The sequence below is a fragment of the Lactuca virosa genome, chromosome 1 (genome assembly GCF_052849685.1).
Source record: "Lactuca virosa cultivar CGN04683 chromosome 1, Lactuca_virosa_CGN04683_v6, whole genome shotgun sequence".
NCBI classification, from domain to species: Eukaryota; Viridiplantae; Streptophyta; class Magnoliopsida; order Asterales; family Asteraceae; genus Lactuca; species Lactuca virosa.
The window spans coordinates 37,592,986-37,613,525 of NC_136426.1; the positions used below are offsets into that span (position 1 = coordinate 37,592,986).

The following is a 20,540-nucleotide window of genomic DNA, read 5'->3' on the forward strand; positions in this document are numbered from 1 at the left end:
TTCCTAGGAAATATATTTCCGAGAAATTTCTTAGGAAATGTTCCGAGAAATTTCCTAGGACCGTACTTTTTTTACAGTTTTTGGTGACAGTTTTGGTGACACTTTTCGTGACAGAAAGTTCCTATGACTTTCCGAGGAAGCTATAAAAATAATTAAATATATATAAAAAAACCAATTTTTTCTGCTTAAATTGCAGAAAAAATCTAATAAAAATAACAAAATTTTGTTACAAATCCGTACACAAAAACAATAAAAATAAAAGTAATACATAACACAAGCAGCATTCAGTTACAAATTTTAACATCCATCTAAACCACAAACATAATATAAATGTTTAAAAACATACAAACATTTACAACAAATAACCTAAGGAGCATTGGATGGATTGTCGGGAGGGTTATTACAGTCAGGTCGTCTCATAAATTCGACAATTTCCTTCTTTCAATTTCGGCATGACGATGTTCCAACTCCCGAACCTAAACAAATGTTAAAAGAAACATTAATACATTTATACATACATTAGTAAACACAAAAAAAGTAACACAATATATATTAACATTTTTATATATTATATAGCATCAGATCTACACCCTAAACTAAGTCTTTCATGCCTCTTACTTCTTTCTTTAAAAAGATACTCATGTCTTTCATGCCTCCTCTTTCTTACTTTTACTTATAATAAACCTATTTTATTGGTTGTATTTACACAAATACAAATAAAATGTGAGATTAATATAGTTCTAATGTGTAATCTACCAACAGTTAATATCTCTAGTACTACAGTTTGTTTATATATATACTACAGTTTGTTTACTTATATATATATATATATATATATATATATATATATATATATATATATATATATATATATATATAAGTGTTAACACAATAAGTAAATCAGAAGGTTAGGTTATACACTTATGCTTAAAGCTTAATCAGTGTTCTCTCATAAGCAAATATCAATTGAATGTAGCCACTTGTAAATAGATAAGTATATTAACTTGAAGGTTATCAATGATTGATGACATTACTTCCTTGTTTTGAGTGATTATGAATTCAAGATCCAATAATGACATGCTATGCTAATTATTCTCTTTGACTTTATAACTTGTTTTCCTTAACAAAGATCTTAAACTAGAAATTGTGAAATAATATACATTGGGAAAATAGTACACATGCAAGAAAACAGTACATGATGTTGGTTTTAATTAAATTTCTTTCTCTCCCTCTTTATTGTATAAATTTGATCTTCTTCCCCCTCCCCCACCAAAAAAAATAATCGAAAATGATAGGAACTAAAGGAATTTGAAACCTAAAATGTACAAAAATCCTACTATCTCAAATGTGTTAAACTATCGCAGGTAAAACTTTTGAAATTTTCTTTAAAAACAATGATCTTTAAGAGTATATAATGCTTGTCAAACCTAAAATATCTAAGCAAAAACGAAAGAAACAACACTGAGGAATTGCTACTTTCCTGAGAAACAAGAGAGGAGAACGAAGAGAGACGGAAAATCAGCAAAGGAATCCGAATTCAGCAACAACATCAAACCAGAACATCATATTGTCAACTAAACACCCTCTTTCAGTAGTGTAGATTACAAAAAAAAAAACATAGACCAATCAAAAATATGATACACATTGCATATCAACAACAACAAAAATCGGAAGTCTAAATGGATTGTTAAAAACATATACCAAGCAGAAATTAGAAGTCTAGATTACCAAAGGTGGAGCTGTGGATCTGAAATCAGGTCGTCGGCAGTCAGACGACAGCAGGCGGACGGAGCAGGCGAAACGGAACAGAGGGTGAAGGCGATGGTCGATTACAGGTTTCCGTCGTTCGATAGCTAGAGAGAGGCACGATGGTCCCGATTTCAGACTTCGGTCGTCGTTCGATTCCTAGAGAGTTTGTGAAGACGAAGAAGTGAAGCCGCAAGCCGGGAGTCAGAAGCATGAAGTCGTGAAGAACTGACGCCGTTGATTTCGATTTTCCGATTGTCTTGTGTCGGCGTCTCAAAGAAGAAAGAAAGAGACAAAACCTAAAAATCAGATCATATGTTTATATATATTCATTTCCTCGGAACTTCCTCGGAAGTTCCGACGCGTTTCCGAGGACCAAACCAAAAAAAAACTATATATTTCCATATTTACTATTATTATTATAGTTTTTGTTATTAACAACAATGTTCTTATTAATAATAATAATAATAATAATAATAATAATAATTTCATATCCAAATATGTGTTCAAAGAAAAATAACAAATAATATTCAATTTCCTCGGAAATATATAAGAACTTACGAGGGATTTCCTAGGAACATAATTTATTTTTTTATCTTTCAGGGTTCAAATGCCATTTTTTATAGTTTCCTTTTATGTACAACTTTGGTATACACAAAATACTTTTAGCTTACCAAGTTATACTTATTATCCACACACACACGCAAATATAAATATTGAATAAAAAATGAATGCTTTGAGTAATAAATTATAAAGGTGAAAAATGTATGTATGTATTTAATATCACTTTGAGTAAGATAAAAGTATTTAATGTATAACAAACATGTACAAAATATGGAACAAAAAACAACGTTTAAATCCTGAAAAAACAAAAAAACGAGTTTGGTCCTAGGAAATCTCTTGGAAACGCCTACGTATTTCCAAGGGATTAGTGACAAAATTTATGTTGTGTAGGAAATCCCTCGGTATTTCCTAGGGATTTCCAAGTGATTTCCTAAGAACATAATCCGTTTTTCATTTTTTTATGTTCAAACGTCGTTTTTTCGTTCTATATTTTTTCAATGTTATTATACATGAATTACTTTTATTTCAACAAGTTATACATGATATATACATAGATACATGCGTGTACACCATCAGAACCCATTACTCAAAATATTTGTTTACCATTATAAATCTATATGTATGTGTATGTGTATAATATGTATAACTTGGTACGATAAAAGTATTTATTGTATAACTGAGTTGTACGAAATATGAAACCAAAAAAACAACGTTTGAACCTTGAAAAAATAAAAAACGGGTTTTGTTCCTAGGAAATTCCTTGGAAATAACTACGCATTTCCAATGAATTAATGACAAATTTTGTATTGTGTAGGAAGTCCCTCGGTATTTCCTACATATTTCCAAGAGATTTCCTAGTAACATAATTCGTTTTTCACTTTTTGATGTTCAAACGATGTTTTTTCGTTCTATATTTTGTTCGACTTCATTATACATGAATTACTTTTATTTGATCAATTTATACATGACATATACATACATACATGTGTGCTCTCCATCAGAACTCATTTACATAAAACATTTGTTTATCATTGTAAATCTATATGTATGTGTACACATGTGTGGTTGTGTATGCATATAATATGTATAAATTTGTAAGATAAAAGTATTTAATGTATAACAAAGTTGTACAAAATTATGGAACGAAAAAAAAATGTTTAAAACCTAAAAAAACAAAAATAACGAGTTTTGGTCCTAGGAAATCCCTACATACTTCCAAGGGATTAGTGAGAAATTTGGTATTGCGTTGGAAATCCCTCGGTGTTTCATACGCATTTCCAAGCGATTTCCTAGGAACACAATATGTTTTTCATTTTTTTATGTTCAAACGTCGTTATTTTTTTTCTATATCTTTTCAACTTCATTATACATGAATTATTTTTATTTAACAAGTTATATACTTGGGGTTTATTTCATACTTGGGGTTCTCATGGCCATAAAGATGGCACCTTTATGCCATGAGGACCCTCCAAGGTTCCAGATCTGAGTGTAAATCGACTTGGGACGTCCAAGTCCCAAGGATCAAGTTTCTTGGACCCAAAACTTCATAAAAATGACCACAAGGAGATCTAAGAAACTACAAGTCAAGTATGAAGCTTGATTACCAGAAAGTGAAGAGAAACTCATGTTGTTCTTGGATCTACAATCTTCTCTTGAAGTCCTCCTTCTTCCTCTCCTTCCCACAAGCTTCAAATTACACAAGATTACTCAAAAATGGCACTCAAACACTCACAAGGCTCAAGGTGGCGAGTTACGGTTTTCTGGACGTTGAGGGAGTGATAAGGGAGGCCACCAGGGTGTTAAGTTCTTTAAATAGGGAGACAACCCTTTAAATTAGGGTTTCCATCAAACAACTCCTACTCGCCGAGTCGGTCTTTCGACTCGTCGAGTAGGTCACTTAGTTCCCCGACCCGGAGTCGATCCTACTCAACGAGTTGGCCTCCAACTCGTTGAGTCCAAGAGTAAAATATGAAGTTGACTCAAATTAAATGCATACCTGGAACTGGGTGTTACAAAAAACCAAAACAATATCATATAATTAAACTATAATAGTATATATATATATATATATATATATATATATATATATATATATATATATATAATGTAAAGAATAATCTTGTTAATAATAACAATAACAATAATAGTAATAATAATAATAAGAAGAATGTTTATGATAATAATTAATAATATATGATAATAAGAATTAAACTTTTCTTTGTTTCCTAGGAAAAACGTAGGAACTTCCGAGAAACTTCCTAGGAACCACTTAAGCGAAACACTTCGAAGTAAATGTGAAGCTCTTTGGCATACTAAAAAATGATATGATTTGTTTAATATTAAAATGGTAATAAAAAAACTACCAAGGAGCTACCTAAGTACGTTTAATATATATTTATTTCCTAGGAAAAGCGTAGAAACTTCTGAGAGACTTCCTAGGAACTTTAAATATATATTTATTTCGTAGGAAATGTGTAGGAACTTCTAAGGGTCTTTCTAGGACAATTGGTAAATGTTTCACATGTTTGGTGGGAGGCATTGGTTCGAAATTTCCTAGGAAATCCCTCGGAAGTTCTGAGAAACTTCCTAGGAACCACTTAAGCGAAACACTTATAACGTAAATGTGAAGCTCTTTGGCATACTTGAAAAAAATGATATGGATTGTTTATAATAATAAAATGGTAATAAAAAAACTACTGAGGAACTACCTAGGAACGTTGAATATATATTTATTTTCTAGGAAAAGCGTAGGAACTTCCGAGGGATTTCCGAGGAAGAAAATTTCCTCAGTATTTCCTACTTATTACCGACGAACTTCTAAGGAAATGCCAGAAAGACGTTTTCCTCGGAAATTCATCGGTAATGCGTAGGAAGTAGCGAGAAATTTTTGGTCCTAGGAAATTTTTGTAGGAAACTCCACCTTTTTCTAGTAGTGATTTCACCATAAGGGTGGCTGCGATGTCCAGTCGTTCCGGCTCTACAGGTTGTAAGGCTGCTACCAATGATGGCGGTGCTGGTGTTGGTGGTGGAGGAATGGATATGATGATTGGAGGTAGAAAGGAAATATGTGGAGTTTTTCAGTGATTTTAGTTATAAACTTCTGACTTTTTCTACCTTCATCTAACTCAATCATCACTCTGTGCTTTTAGTTTATAGTTTCAACTTTCAAGAGAAATCATATAGATTTACAACATTTGGAGCTCATCAACCAAGATTTCATCCAAATTCTGCAAATAAATCTGAATTCTTAGAAGTGTAGGTACATTTTTTCGCTATTTATGAATTTTTGCACTGTATGATTTCATTACAGAAGGATTTTTCACATTAAAATTCTCATATGCTACGTGTTACAAGTTATTCCTAGGGATATCCCTCTTAAATGTAATTGTATTGAGAAAATATGTGTGCTGAAATTGCAATAAGGTATTACATTCAAATGTCAAATAAACTGTTTAATTAATTCAATTCTCATTTTTGCTGCAGAAGTTATCCTTCTCAGATGCAATCATTTATGCAAATTTATGGGCAACGAGCTCAGGTTCCTGGAGCTATTATCATTGATGGTGTGTATGCTTCAACCTAAACTACTATTAATTATGACTATTTTAGTTGAATTCTGTTTGTTCCTTGATATTGATTCTAAACTATTAAGTTTCTTATTCTTATGTATCCTCATAAAAGGTGGTTCTGGCTATTGCAAACTTGGTTGGAGCAAATACGGTTCTCCATCCGGGCGGGCATCAACATTTATGGTAACCAACTGCAATAGCATTTGATTTGATGACTTTGGATTTTCCAATCTATTTTCTTGTTTTTTAGATGGTAAATAAAAGAATCTACTTCCATTCTTTGATATTCTAAAAGATGGATTGTATCTGTGTCTGTATGTGTATGTGTAGGAATTTGGAAACATTGAGTCTCCAGTGTACTCTAGGCTTCGCCATTTTTTTGCAACAATGTATAGCAGGTGTTCTTCATATATCCGATCTCATTACTTACTTTCCACATTATAATGTTTTAATCTTACGTTTTTCAGTTTTAAATGGTAAGATTATGCACAAAGTGGATGTGGTAAGTATGGGAGTTGGAGCTTTAAAGCTTAAAGGATACCTTATGGAACAAATGCAGCACAGAAATCTTAATTTTTCCTCATTATACACAGTACTCACGTTGAAAGAGGTATATACACATATTCTATGACTGTTTTAAAAGGGCATTTAGGGTATTTTGCTAAAAACCGGAGATTGTTGATGGTAACCTGTCTGACTTTTATGAGGGAGAAGCAAAAGGATAAGGAGGAGGGGGTGATAGTGCCATGGTGGAAGCTTTTTTCTGGTGGTAATGGTGTTGGAAGATGGTGGTGGTAGTTAGTGGCGGAAGAGGAGAGAGGAAAACGGGTGAAGTTCAATGGTAGCACTCTACAGGTTTGTGGTACAAACCCAATCTGGAATCAGTTTCGGGAAATGTATGTTGTGGTATTGCCGCTTTTCGTAATGAGTCATCATCTACTATTGAATATAATATTGTCGTGCTTCATTTTTAAGTTCGTTTTGTATGATTTCCTTTTGGTCTTTTTACTGTTTTGATTTTTTTTTTATATGACAATAAGGCATGACAAGTGGAAACTTTCAATCAATTAAAGGGTAAACTTGGAATGGAGCGTGGTTAGCTTAAAGTGAAGTGTTAATGTATAAGCTAAAACTGTTAGTTAGTACATGGAGTCTGAATCGTTGTGTTTTTTAATATTAATAATTAAATTAGTATAAATATGTAAGAAATAATCGTCTGTACGGTTGCTGCTATTAATAAAAAGTTTAGATTGGGAAGAGTACGTATTCAGTTTTTTTTTTTAATTTTTAATTTTTTTTTTGTCAAAATCTACCAACATATAGCATTGTATTTTTAGAAATACCGGGTATAGCATATAGAACATTGTAATTTGATTCTTTGTAAAATTACCACCATTTAACATTATATTTTATTTTCTTATAGCAACATGGGAAAAATTAGAGCTAATATATGTAAAATATTGTAAAGTTTGTTGTTATTTTCTGTTTTTTATAATAGTCTATGAAATACCCTCGCAACTCCAACACCCGCAACGCGGGATTCTTTCCTAGTTATTATTATTTTTGAAAAATGAATTAATGAAAATGCTCAAAGAACTATCCAATAACGTCTTTGTGTTTATAAATTAACTCGATTATAGGCTTTTGGATGGTTTATGAAGAAATACATGTATAGTTTTCAAGTTATCAATGATGTTTTTTATATTCAACTGAAAATAGCTTTTTTTAATAGCTATATTGTCCTATCTTTTTTTCTTGAAGTAAAATAATCATGAAACATATTGGAACTTTATTCCTTTGAACATATGTTTGAATTTATAAGAACGATGTAAAAATCTTTATATTTTTGAATTAATTTAATTATCTTTCTTTGTTTATAAGCATGTTTAGTAAGAACGACAACACCTTTGAATTAATTCCTTTTTCTTTTTTTTCTAAATCCATGTATGTCTTGTTGTTTGGTTACAAGACTATACAATATATAGTGGATTACTACATCATCTCTTCAATTTGTATTGTAATATTATTGGATTATTGTTGCATCATAAGACTCTCGAGGTTCATCAAAATTTCTGTTTATTCTATTTCTTTTTTCTGATTCTTTTGCTTGATCTGTGGGTTTTATTGATCAATTCAGCTTTAAAAAATTAGGTTTCTTGATTCGGTTACCATCAAATCCTTTTTCCTTCTCTAGATGTGATTCATTTCATCAACAAGTGTTCCATTCTTTAAGAATATCTTGCAGCTAATGTATTCTTCTATTAGAATAAATTATAGAAAGTATTATATTTTGGTAGAAAGTATTATATCTGACCATGTGGTATGCATTCTATTAAAATTACTAAAATTTGTTTTATTACTTGTCATATAAACGCATTCTAAAATAATGTTATTATTGCATATTTTTCATAACAGTTATTCTCATAGAATGTGTGAAGGGAACATGATATTAAGGACATGAAGGTTGGATGATCTTGTTTGTATTGGAGATGAACAATGGTCACCAAAGAAAGCATTACTCATCATAATATTTTGGCAAAATAATCTACAATAGAATGATAAGACCATATGTAATATTATATTATGGTAGAATAATCTACAAGTTGTGTTTTGTTTTTTTATTAATGATTTTTTCATTATGATAGAATAGAATATAAAGTTTTTTGTTTTCTAAGAATGTGATAGAAAAAGTTTAACTTGTAACCAAATACTTGTTATTCTTCGAAAAGTAAGTCTTTTTATTAGTTTATGACTTGCATTTTCATACAATATCATTATAAAAGAATGTCATTCTGACAGAATAAAACCGGGTATTAATAAAAATTATGTTAGAATTATTTAAACCGAATTAATTAAAAAAATCAAAATTCAAATTTAAGATAATAAAAAATCCTTTAAAATCCAAAAATTCCTTTTTTAAATTTGTGTTTCCTAATTTGAAAGTAATGGAAATATACACTTTTATCTTTTTTTGAATGAAATAGTATTATTCTATTTTTTTTTAATTTAATAATATGGATATATGACTTTCTTAAAATAACTAAAATGATTGGTCCACAATCATTCAAACATCCACACAATAATTAGTTAGAATACAATAACCTAAGCCTATATATATATATATATATATATATATATATATATATATATATATATATATATATATGTTTAGGTTCTATAGGAAACAAAAACCCTTAAAAAAACCCAAAAATTCATAAAAATTCATAAAAAAATACTTAGAGATCACAAAACTTTTTTTTGACTTTATATATTAAAAAATCGCACCTTTTTTAAAAATATGCTGAATTCTTTTTTGAAAAAAAACAAACAAAAAAAATCGATTTTTTATATTTTTTTTCAGCGAATTTTCAAAAAAAGGTGCGATTTTTTAATATATAAAGTGAAAAAAAAAGTTTTGTAATCTCTAAGTATTTTTTTTTATGTATTTTTATGATTTTAGGGTTTTTTTTTTTATTTTCCATAGGTTTAGGTTCTATGGAAAACAAAAAACCCTAAAAAACCCAAAAATTCATAAAAATTCATATATATATATATATATATATATATATATATATATATATATATATATATATATATATATATATAAAAGTTGCTTTCTTATGGCTAATGATTTGTATTCAAAGATATTCAGAAAAAGATTCAGAAAATTCAGTACAAATAAAAGCTAGTTACAACTTACCAACTAGTTTTGCAAACTATCTTAATATAGACAAGTGTTTGAAGAAAATAACCACAAATTAAAAGTTATCTAAGATTGATCACTACCAATACAAAATCAAGAATAATCCAAATTCTAGTTTTTTTCTCTTTTAAATCTTTGTTAATTATAGAGAAATTGTGGGAAAAACAGAAATACAACACGTCCAGTAAAAAGAAAAAAAAAAGTCGAGAAAGGATTAGCCCAATCTCATCAGTTCAGGCCTAACGGCCCACACCATGCATCTAGTGATTTCTTTATTATTTGATTTTGGATTTCTTGTGCTTTAGTTTTTGGAAGTCGACCCAGTTCTTCTTCTGCGTTCGATTTGTTGTTGTATTGCAAAGTTCTCTGGTGTTGCAAATAAAAATGTTTGAAAAAAGTATCACAGATCCTACTTCCCACACCTACTGATATGACCCTTAAGTGGGTTAGCCTCCAAGAAGATAGAGTAGAGAGAAACACACAATATTTGGGACAATTTTCTGCATGTTTTCTTCCAAATGAAATTACAATACTTAAATAAGAGAATGCTTCCTAAACTAAATGCACTTTATTAGAGAACATGGGTGATGGGAAGGAGATCATGCATGCTGGGGGAAAACTACTTCTTCCACTAACTAGTTTAACATGCGCTTAATGAGCTTGATTAATTCCTTGTGAACCTCCTGGAGCTTCTATCACGACAGCATCTTTCGGCTCAGTTGTGGTCAATGGATCTTCATTCGGCTTGTGGTGTTTAGTTGAGTCCAGGCCTGTATCAATGCCCTCCCCTTGAGACGGGACCTTGTCCTCAAGGTCGGAGATGGTAACACCGGCAGTTGGGGTCATGGTGGTCGGTGGACGAATCCCGCGTATGGTAACTGGTTGGTTGTTAAACCAGAAGGAGAAAGAGGGGACCAAGAAATCCGCTGTAATGGGACCCAAGGAGTGGAGCCAAGCATAACCCAAAATAAGTTCACATCCAGTGAAGGCGAAAAGAAAAAGCGGTACCGGAAATGAGGTTTGATCCAAGGTGACAGGAACGTGAGGGCAATAACCGTGGCAATGTAGTGGTTCACCGTTTCCGACGAGCACCGGAAATGGAGGCGTTGGTTGGACTGTTAAGTTGAGCAAGGAGGCGACGTGTGGCTTAATTAGGTTATGGGTACTGCCCGAGTCGACAAGAAAGCTAACCGGGCGGTCTTTGATAAAACCGGTGAGTTTCATAGAGGTTGCGGTAGTCATCTCGAAAAAAACACGGTGAAATAGAAAGAAAATGTCGAACCGCGGGATTGTCGGTTAGAAATGGTAATGTGGAGTTTGGTGGAAGGTCTGGTGTATTGTCCACAATGAGTAAAAATTGGGGGGACTGCAACGGTGTCCCGGTGTATAGCGTTCGGGGCAGCGAAAACAAAGCCCGACAGCGCGCCTTTGTTGTAATTGATCTGGTGACAGGCGAGCGGTGGGCAGGGGTGCCGAGGCAGTTGGTTGGGTAGAAGTGATAGTGGTTGAAGCAGGTACCAAGACGGAGGAGCTGTTGGTGGGGGTCGGTAAAAGGGCCGGTGGTGGAAGGGACTCAACGCGGCTGACAGCAGCAAGGGAAGCGGAGGCGGTGAGTTTTTCTTCCATAAGTTTTGCTAAGCCTACTGCTTGGGTGAAGGAAGTAGGTTTAAGGATAGCTAACTCATTTTGAATTGTGGGTCGGAGACCAGAAAGAAAGCAATTGAGCAGCGCTTCTGGTTGCAACCCAACAACCATATTGCTTAGCCGTTCGAAATTTGTGACATACTCAGTGTCTGTGGTGGTTTGCTGGAGTTTGAATAAGGCGGCTTGGTGGTTCTCAAAAGACGATGGGCCAAAGCGGAGTTCAAGGGCTCGGGAAAATTCAGGCCATGAAGTGAGAAGGTGGTTGTTGGCTAAGTATTTGTACCAACTTAGAGCCTCGCCGGTAAAGTAGAATTGAGCCAACGAGAGACGTTGGTTGGGTTGAATGGAGTAATAGTCAAGGTAATTGGAGGCTTGAAAGATCCAATCAAGAGGGTTGGAGCCGTCAAATGTCAGGAGATGGATTTTCGATGGCCGGAGGTTTTGGTTGATTGGCGGTGGCGTTGGAGGTGGTGGCTGGTTGGTCTGCTGAGTGGTGAGACGGCTGATCAGATTCACGATGTTTGTAGTGAGGGTGTCTAGCCGGGTGTTGGTGGCGGTGGCAAGATGAAGAAGAGCTTGAATGTGGTCCGGTGGAGTCTCATCGGGTTTGTTTTCTGGTTTAGGATGGGTGTCGGCTGTCGTATCTTTCCGTGGAGGCATGGTTGGAGATCGGGGAATGAAAGCACCAAATGATATGACCCTTAAGTGGGTTAGCCTCCAAGAAGATAGAGTAGAGAGAAACACACAATATTTGGGACAATTTTCTGCACGTTTTCTTCCAAATGAAATTACAATACTTAAATAAGAGAATGCTTCCTAAACTAAATGCACTTTATTAGAGAACATGGGTGATGGGAAGGAGATCATGCATGTTGGGGGAAAACTACTTCTTCCACTAACTAGTTTAACATGCACTTAAGGAGCTTGATTAATTCCTTGTGAACCTCCTGGAGCTTCTATCACGACAGCAGCTTTCGGCCCATTTGTGGTCAATGGATCTTCATTGGGCTTGTGGTGTTTAGTTGAGTCCAGGTCTGTATCACCCACATTGTTTACCCTTATGTATCTCTGACCATGTACTCATGTTGTCAGACCACCCGCGTGTTATATGGTTTCTCATGGAGACAAAATCGGAGCAATGGTAAAAAAAATGGTCAATCAACTCGCTTTGAACATCACAAATTGGGAAAATTAAGAAGGGAATCAACACCAATCCTTCTTGTATCCAAGTTTGTTCTAGCCGACACCTTGTTTAAAATCTATCTCAAATGAGATGTTTACTTTGATCGAGACTATATTCTTCCATCTAGTTGGATTGCCCCCATGATCAAAGTACTTTTGGATCAGCAAGTGATTCTTTAGGATTACAAAGCTTGTAAAATTTTGCATCAATGCTGCACAAGTTATACGTAATCCTTCGAGGTAACTACGAAGAGGACATCTACCTCTCGTTGGCTCACTTTTGATGTTGTTGCAAGGTAATGTCACTATTTTCTCTTGAAATATTTTGATAGTTTTGTTTTGTTTTTGTTTTGTTTTTTTTTTCTGTTCATGAAATCGTTATTATGACAATTTCAGTATTAAGGAACCGGAAGCAAAGATAGTTGATAGTCATATTTACGTTTGCGATTATTAGTGTTTATTGGAGGTCATTTTTGTTGGATTAGGTGTCTAAGCCCATAACTATAATTAGTATGTACTTGAATTGATGGCAGCATAGTCCTTTTGGGTTGCCCTCAACCTAGCAACTGGACAAGGAAATTATGAAAGGAGAGATATTAATTTATAAGATTAATAAATTAATATATATAAATGATTTATTAATATGTTAAAAGATTAATATATTAATTAGAAATCAGTATGTTTAATTAATAGTTAGCCAGAAATTAATCAGAATTAATTTTGGGGTTAAAAAAATTAATTATAAAGTGCAGGGACTAGTTTGCAATTAACTAATAGTTGAGTGGAAGGATCCAGAACCCCCATGGAAGGAGGTGGACGAAATCCATAGGGGAAACCCTAGAGATTTCGTCCAAGGGGTCCAGATAAGGCCCTTGGGTTTTGCTTAGGCCCTAAGCAAAGGATAATTAGGGTTTTTCCCTAAACCCTAGATCCCTCAGCTATTTAAGGAGCCTCCTGGCTCACATTTTAGGCACTCTGTTCTTTGGAAGAAACCCTGGCCGAAATTGCATACTCCCTCCCCTCTCTTTTCTTCTACTTTCCTTCTTGCTAGTTCTTGGGTGTGATTCCATTAGAGGCATTACACTTGTGGTGCTTAGCTTCCAAGAAGATCAAGATCAAGATCAAGGGAATTATCAATTGTTTGCTATAACAATTGAAAGGTATGTAACTCCTAAACCCTAGTTTACCATTTTCGAAAATAGCCTCCTCCTCTAGGGTTATTGTTTTGCAATTCAAAGTTATATGTTCAATAGTTAAAACATAGATCCAAAGTAGGTTGCATGTGAACTTAGGAATTGTTTTCTAGTTTATTTGTTTTACCTAAAACCCATCAGTGGTATCAGAGCATGGTTTGTTTTAAATTGAATTGCAAATTAGGGTTTATAGCTATTAAACCCTAAAGGCCAAATTTTCGAAATTAGGGTTTTGGATAAAAGGGTTTTCGAAAACCCTAGCCTCCAAAGAACCCTAATCGAAATTAGGGTTAGGGTTTTGAAAACCCTAGCCTCCTCCCTTGTAAATTTCGAAATATGCTAGAAGTTTTAGGGTTTCTTGTTTTGGATAATTGTTACTTGATTAAATTAATTGGATAATTATCCTTACCCTAATTTTCGAAATTTAGAGGGATAAGGATTAGGATTAAATTAATTGATTAATTTAATTAGATAATCCTTACAAGATTTAATAAATTGATTAAAAGTTAATTAATAGATAAATATTAAATCTAGTAATTTGGTTTATTTTAAATTTAAATTAATAGTTTAATTTTCGAAATTTATATAAACCTTAAAGTTTTAAAAAGTTTAAAACATACCTTATATATGTATTATGATTAAATGTTTAATATTATATATGTATAAGAATATGGTCAGTCAAATCGCTAGTATGCCTCATTCACGAAGCTAGTCTATAAGGGGGTATAAGGAAACTGCCTATAAAATGGTAGTTGAATGGGTGTCCACTCTCACCCACCGCTCCCTTGATTAGTGGAGGGTCGTTAGCAGAACGGATTTGATAGGACAACTACTTCTCATTAAAAGTATAATGTTATTAAAGAAAGTACTAGAACATTATTTTACAAAATCCTAACTCTAGTTACTTTAGGAAAAATGTGAAAAGTATGCTAATCCATGAAATTGCACATTATGCTTTATTGGTCGTTAGTGGAGCGTGTATGGTTAACCAGCACACTAAAAGGCACTAATAAAGAGTAGTAATGGGTATCTCATAATTGTCATTTTGATGGAGCGTGTGTGGTTTACCAGCACATCAATAGTTAATGATAAAGACAATGAGGTTACCAAGCACATTTGCATGGTTATTCACATCTTGTTTGTGATCCTCGGCATCCCAGTCACAAATAGAAGAGCATAATATGAGATTAAAACATGCCATTGAATAGTTTCAATGTATCTCAAAAGAATTAGGAATTTCACTTCGTTTGTTTCGTCTAATGGTGGAATTGGTGAATCGTCATTCACCTACCTTTATGAAATTTACACTTGGATCTCGGCATCCCATTTCTAAGTTGTGAATGTTCATAGTTGGATCCTAACCTTGATATTTTATCTTTAGGTTATTATATTGAGGTATCTTGAAATCTAACTAAAACTTTCTTTCTTTTCAGATGTCTACTCCTGGAAACACTTCTGCTTCATCCTCCTCCAACCAAAACTTCTCTTTGCTCAATATCTGCTCCAAAGTCGTTATGGATGGCTCAAACTATAACGATTGGATGCGCAACATCAAGATGACGCTTCGTTTTGAGAACAAAGAATATGTTCTTGAAAAGGAGCTCAAAGAGCTTGATGAGTCTGAAGCTACTCCTGAAGATCTTGCTGCCTACAAGAAACATTACGATGATGCTACCAAAGTGGCGTGCATCATGGTGGCAACCATGTCCCCAGAACTGCAAAGGTACTATGAGGACTACTGGCCTTTCGAGATGAACAAGGACCTTATGGAAAAGTACCATAAGCGAGCTCGTCAAGAAAAGTTTGAAGTAGTCAAGTCACTCATGGCTTGCAAGATGAAAGAAAGGGAATCGGTTGTGTCACATGTGCAAAGAATGCAACGCTACATAGAGCGTTTGGTCAAGCTCAACATTCACTTTGATGAGGAATTGGCCATTGACATGGTCTTGAACTCACTACCTGATTGTTATGGTCAGTTTATTCTAACTTACCATTTGAACAATACTGAGCAGACTCTGGCCCAATTGCATAACTTGTTGCAGACAGCTGAAGCAGGGATGAAGGGTAAAAGTATACCCTCCACACCTGCAAGTGCCACTGTCTTGGCTATTGGACAGGGAAAGGGGAAAAAGAGGAAAGGTCCTCCCAATCAAAACTGGAAGAGCAAGGCTCAAGCTGGGTCATCTAGCAATGGCCCAAAGGCTAAGCCCAATGGTTCCACTCCCCATGTTTCTGATCCAAAAGAGGTCGTTTGCTTTTATTGCAATCAAAAGGAGCACTGGAAGAGATCTTGCCCACAATATCTGCAAGATATCAAGGATGGCAAAGTGAAGCCATCTTCGGCAGGTATTTACACTATTTCTGCTAATAACTCATTATCTTCTCGTTCATGGGTCCTTGATACATGATGTGGTTTTCATATCTGTTTTGATATGCAGGGGCTAAAGGAAAGTGAGGAGATAGAGCAAGGAAGGATAAACTTGATCATGGGAAACAGAAAGTCTTCACCAGTAACCAAGATCGGAGTTTATCAGCTTTTGCTTAGTAATGATGTTAGATTAGATTTGATAAATTGTTGTTATTCGTCTGAGATGACGAGAAACATTATTTCATTTCATGCATTGTTCAGACAAGGTTTTAAATATTTTTTTAATGATTTGAATGGTTCAATTTCTGTTTATAAGAATGGTGTTTTTATGTTTGAAGCTTTACCTTGTGATGGTGTGTATGAAACAGTGACTTGTGTTGATAGCTTAGGAAATAGTGTACTTAATATTGACTTGTCTAATAGTGTAGACAAGGCATGCTTGTGGCATTGTCGTCTTGGACACATTAACAAGAAACGCATAGCCCAACTCCAAAAGGATGGAGTGTTGGAATCATTTGACCTAAAATCAGATGATATGTGTGAATCTTGTCTTTTGGGAAAGATGACAAAATCACCATTCACAGGGTCTTGTGAAAGAGGTGAAGGTCTGTTGGATCTCATACACACAGATGTGTGTGGGCCCTTCAGATCAACTACAAGAGATGCTAATCGATTCTATGTGACTTTCACTGACGATTAAAGTAGATATGGTTATATCTACTTGATCAAGCATAAGTCAGAAACCTTTGAAAAGTTCAAAGAGTTTAAGCATGAGGTCGAAAATCAATTGGGCAAAAAGATAAAGATACTTAGATCCGATAGAGGTGGGGAGTATCTTAGTATCGAGTTCAACGACTATCTGAAAGAATGTGGGATAGTCTCACAATTGACTCCTCCTAGGACGCCACAGTTAAATGGTGTAGCTGAGAGGCGTAATCGGACCTTGTTAGACATGGTTCGTTCTATGATGAGTCGTGCTTCGCTTCCTATTCACTTCTGGGGGTATGCCTTAGAGACAGCCGCCCACATCCTCAATCTTGTCCCTACAAAGAAGGTTGCCAAAACACCTCACGAAATGTGGACGGGGAAAGTTCCCTCGTTGACACATATTAAAGTCTGGGGTTGTGAAGCTTTCGTAAGACGAGAGACTCACGACAAGCTAGCAGCTAGAAGTGAGAAATGTGTTTTCATTGGTTACCCAAAGTAGTCTTTTGGATATTTGTTCTACAGACCAAGTGAAAACGTGATCTTCATAACACGAAGAGGAGTCTTTCTGGAGAGAGAGCTCATATTCAAAGAGGACAGTGGGAGCACCATTGACCTTGAAGAAATTCGAGAGTCAGCCAATGAAGGAACCTTAGATGACACTAGCACTCAACCAGAGGAAACAGTTCATGTTGAACCAGTTGATAACTCATTACCTCTTCGAAGGTCCACTAGGGTGAGTGTGCCACCTGAGTTATATGGTTTTCATATTACCTCAGAAGGTGACACATTCATAAGTGATAGGACACTGGTAAATTTAGATGAACCAGTCACTTATAAGGAAGCAATGGCAGGCCCAGAGGCTTCGAAGTGGAAAGAGGCAATGAACAGCGAGATTAAGTCCATGTATGACAACCAAGTTTGGAATTTGGTTGATAGTGCACCAGGTCGTAAGACAGTTGGGTGCAAATGGATCTTCAAGAAGAAGACAAACATGGATGGAAATGTGCACACATTCAAGGCTCGACTGGTTGCAAAAGGTTTCACTCAAACCCCAGGGGTTGACTATGATGAGACCTTCTCGCCAGTAGCTAAGATTAAATCTATTAGGATATTGCTCGCCATAGCTGCCTTTCATGACTATGAAATCTGGCAGATGGATGTCAAGACTGCTTTCCTTAATGGGAAGTTGGCTGAGGATGTTTACATGAATCAGCCAGAGGGTTTTGTTGATGCAAAGTTTCCCAATAGAGTGTGCAAGCTTGAGAAATCCATTTATGGATTGAAACAGGCATCTCGCAGCTGGAATCTTTGCTTCTATGAGAAAGTCAAAGAGTTTGGCTTCTCTAGAAGTGAGGATGAGTTTTGTGTGTATATCAAGGCTAGTGGGAGTATAGTAAATTTTCTGGTGTTATATGTCGATGACATATTACTCATTGGTAACGACGTTCCAACCTTGAGAGATGTTAAGTCTTGGCTTGGAAAGTGTTTTGCCATGAAAGACCTTGGAGAAGCTGCCTATATTCTTGGGATTAGAATATTGAGAGATAGAAAGAAGAGACTAATTGGACTTAGTCAGAGCACATACTTGGATAAGGTACTAAAGAGGTTTAGTATGGAAAATTCCAAGAAGGGAGAGCTACCCATCCAGAGCAATACCAAATTGAGTAAGACTCAATGCCCGAGTACAGATGTTGAAATAGATGACATGAGTCGTGTACCTTATGCTTCCGCTGTCGGATCAATCATGTACGCTATGACATGTACTCGCCCTGATGTGGCATTTGCTTTGAGCATGGTCAGTCGCTATCAGGGAAACCCGGGTAGAGCTCATTGGATAGCAGTAAAGAATATACTCAAGTATTTGCGAAGGACAAAGGACTGGGTCCTTGTACTTGGTGGCAATGATACTTTGAGAGTAGATGGTTACAGTGATGCCAGCTTTCAGACGGATAGAGATAACTTCCGTTCACAGTCAGGCTGGGTATTTTTACTGAATGGAGGAGCAGTTACTTGGAAGAGTTCCAAGCAAGATACGGTGGCTGATTCTACTTGTGAATCAGAGTACATAGCAGCGAGTGAAGCGTCGAAAGAAGCAGCTTGGTTGAGTAACTTCATCGGAGATCTCGGAGTTGTTCCAACCATCCAGGAGCCTATGGAACTGTTCTGCGATAATGAAGGAGCGGTTGCCTTGACAAAGGAACCGAGAGATCATGGTAAAACCAGACATATCGATAGAAAGTACCATTTCATCAGACATAGAGTAGAAGAAGGCCATCTTGTAGTAAAGAGGGTGTCATCTGAAGATAACCCAGCAGATCCCCTCACAAAGGGTCTGAGTAGGGCTAAGCATATTCAGCATGCTCGGAGCATAGGACTGAAAGATGATATTAGTTTTAGTAGTTAGATTAGTTTTGTTCTGAAACTTGTAACAAAATAAATGTAATTGACTTTTGGTGATTAAATAATAAAGTATTGTTTATTAGTTTGATTACTGCCTTTTGTCAATTGTTTATTATTGTGTTTCATATTTTGCATGTTTTACTTCCTGAATAATAAGATTATTCAAACTCCACAGTCGTTCATATTTTTGGAAGTAAGTAGTGAATTAAGACTGTCATGAACTGGATTGTAGATTGTCTAAGGATAGACATGGCAATAGAATTGCTGCAACGTTCATGAGTACTCAGAAATTGAGATTTGAGTATTGGATAAACCCTCGCTCAGAGTATCACTTCATGGAATTCATCACGAGTAATATTGAGACGATAATATCTTATAATCTTGAAACGAAGATATATGAGTTGTAATTTACAAGTCGGTCATGCATTGGTGATACGAAAACGCATCAGTAACTTGGTGTTATAAAACGCATTTTCATGTATAATTTGATGAGTAAAAGATACAAGCATATGAGTCAACGTTTATTCGTTCCTTTTGCCCTAACAGGAAAAGCGATATCTGTGGGCCCCTCGATGATTTGGTGTTGACTTATGTGCTGGGCCAGCCAGGACTAAATTGATGTGTTCAAGTAGAAGTCCTACATCATCACAAATCAGAAATCGGGAAACATAGATTCTGGATAAAGAGATTGATTACATTCCATGTCTTATGTCTAGGGATATCTAGCAGAACCAAGGATTATATGATCACTTATTTTAGGACACGTAACTGACTGGGTCAGAGTTCGGCAGCAGCTTTTGGAAGCTACAATTTGCTGGTCAAATTTAGAAGGCATACTAGCAATTATAGTTACAGACTTATCCAAGTGGGAGACTGTTGGATTAGGTGTCTAAGCCCATAACTATAATTGGTATGTACTTGAATTGATGACAGCACAGTCCTTTTGGGTTGCCCTCAACCTAGCAACTGGACAAGGAAATTATGAAAGGAGAGATATTAATTTATAAGATTAATAAATTAATATATATAAATGATTTATTAATATGTTAAAAGATTAATATATTAATTAGAAATCATTATGTTTAATTAATAGTTAGCCAGAAATTAATCAGAATTAATTTTGGGGTTAAAAGAATTAATTATAAAGTGCAGGGACTAGTTTGCAATTAACTAATAGTTGAGTGGAAGGATCCAGAACCCCCTTGGAAGGAGGTGGACGAAATCCATAGGGGAAACCCTAGAGATTTCGTCCAAGGGGTCCAGATAAGGCCCTTGGGTTTTGCTTAGGCCCTAAGCAAAGGATAATTAGGGTTTTTCCCTAAACCTTAGATCCCTCAGCTATTTAAGGAGCCTCCTGGCTCACATTTTAGGCACTCTGTTCTTTGGAAGAAACCCTGGCCGAAATTGCATACTCCCTCCCCTCTCTCTTCTTCTACTTTCCTTCTTGTTAGTTCTTGGGTGTG

The 20,540-nt window shown here is 35.1% G+C and overlaps 2 long non-coding RNA genes across 2 annotated transcripts; one reads left to right on the forward strand and one right to left on the reverse strand.

The window, feature by feature from the left end:
- Window positions 1–250: 250 nt before the first annotated feature.
- Window positions 251–2,034, reverse strand: LOC145105102 (uncharacterized). Its single transcript, XR_013707246.1, has 2 exons — window positions 1,729–2,034; window positions 251–476 (listed from the first exon to the last, which is right to left on the reverse strand). It is a non-coding gene; the product is annotated as an uncharacterized LOC145105102 (long non-coding RNA).
- A 3,757-nt stretch (window positions 2,035–5,791) lies between these two features.
- LOC145104383 (uncharacterized) lies at window positions 5,792–6,277 on the forward strand. The gene is made up of 3 exons (XR_013707075.1): window positions 5,792–5,873; window positions 5,992–6,062; window positions 6,210–6,277. It is a non-coding gene; the product is annotated as an uncharacterized LOC145104383 (long non-coding RNA).
- The last annotated feature ends 14,263 nt before the right edge of the window (window positions 6,278–20,540 follow it).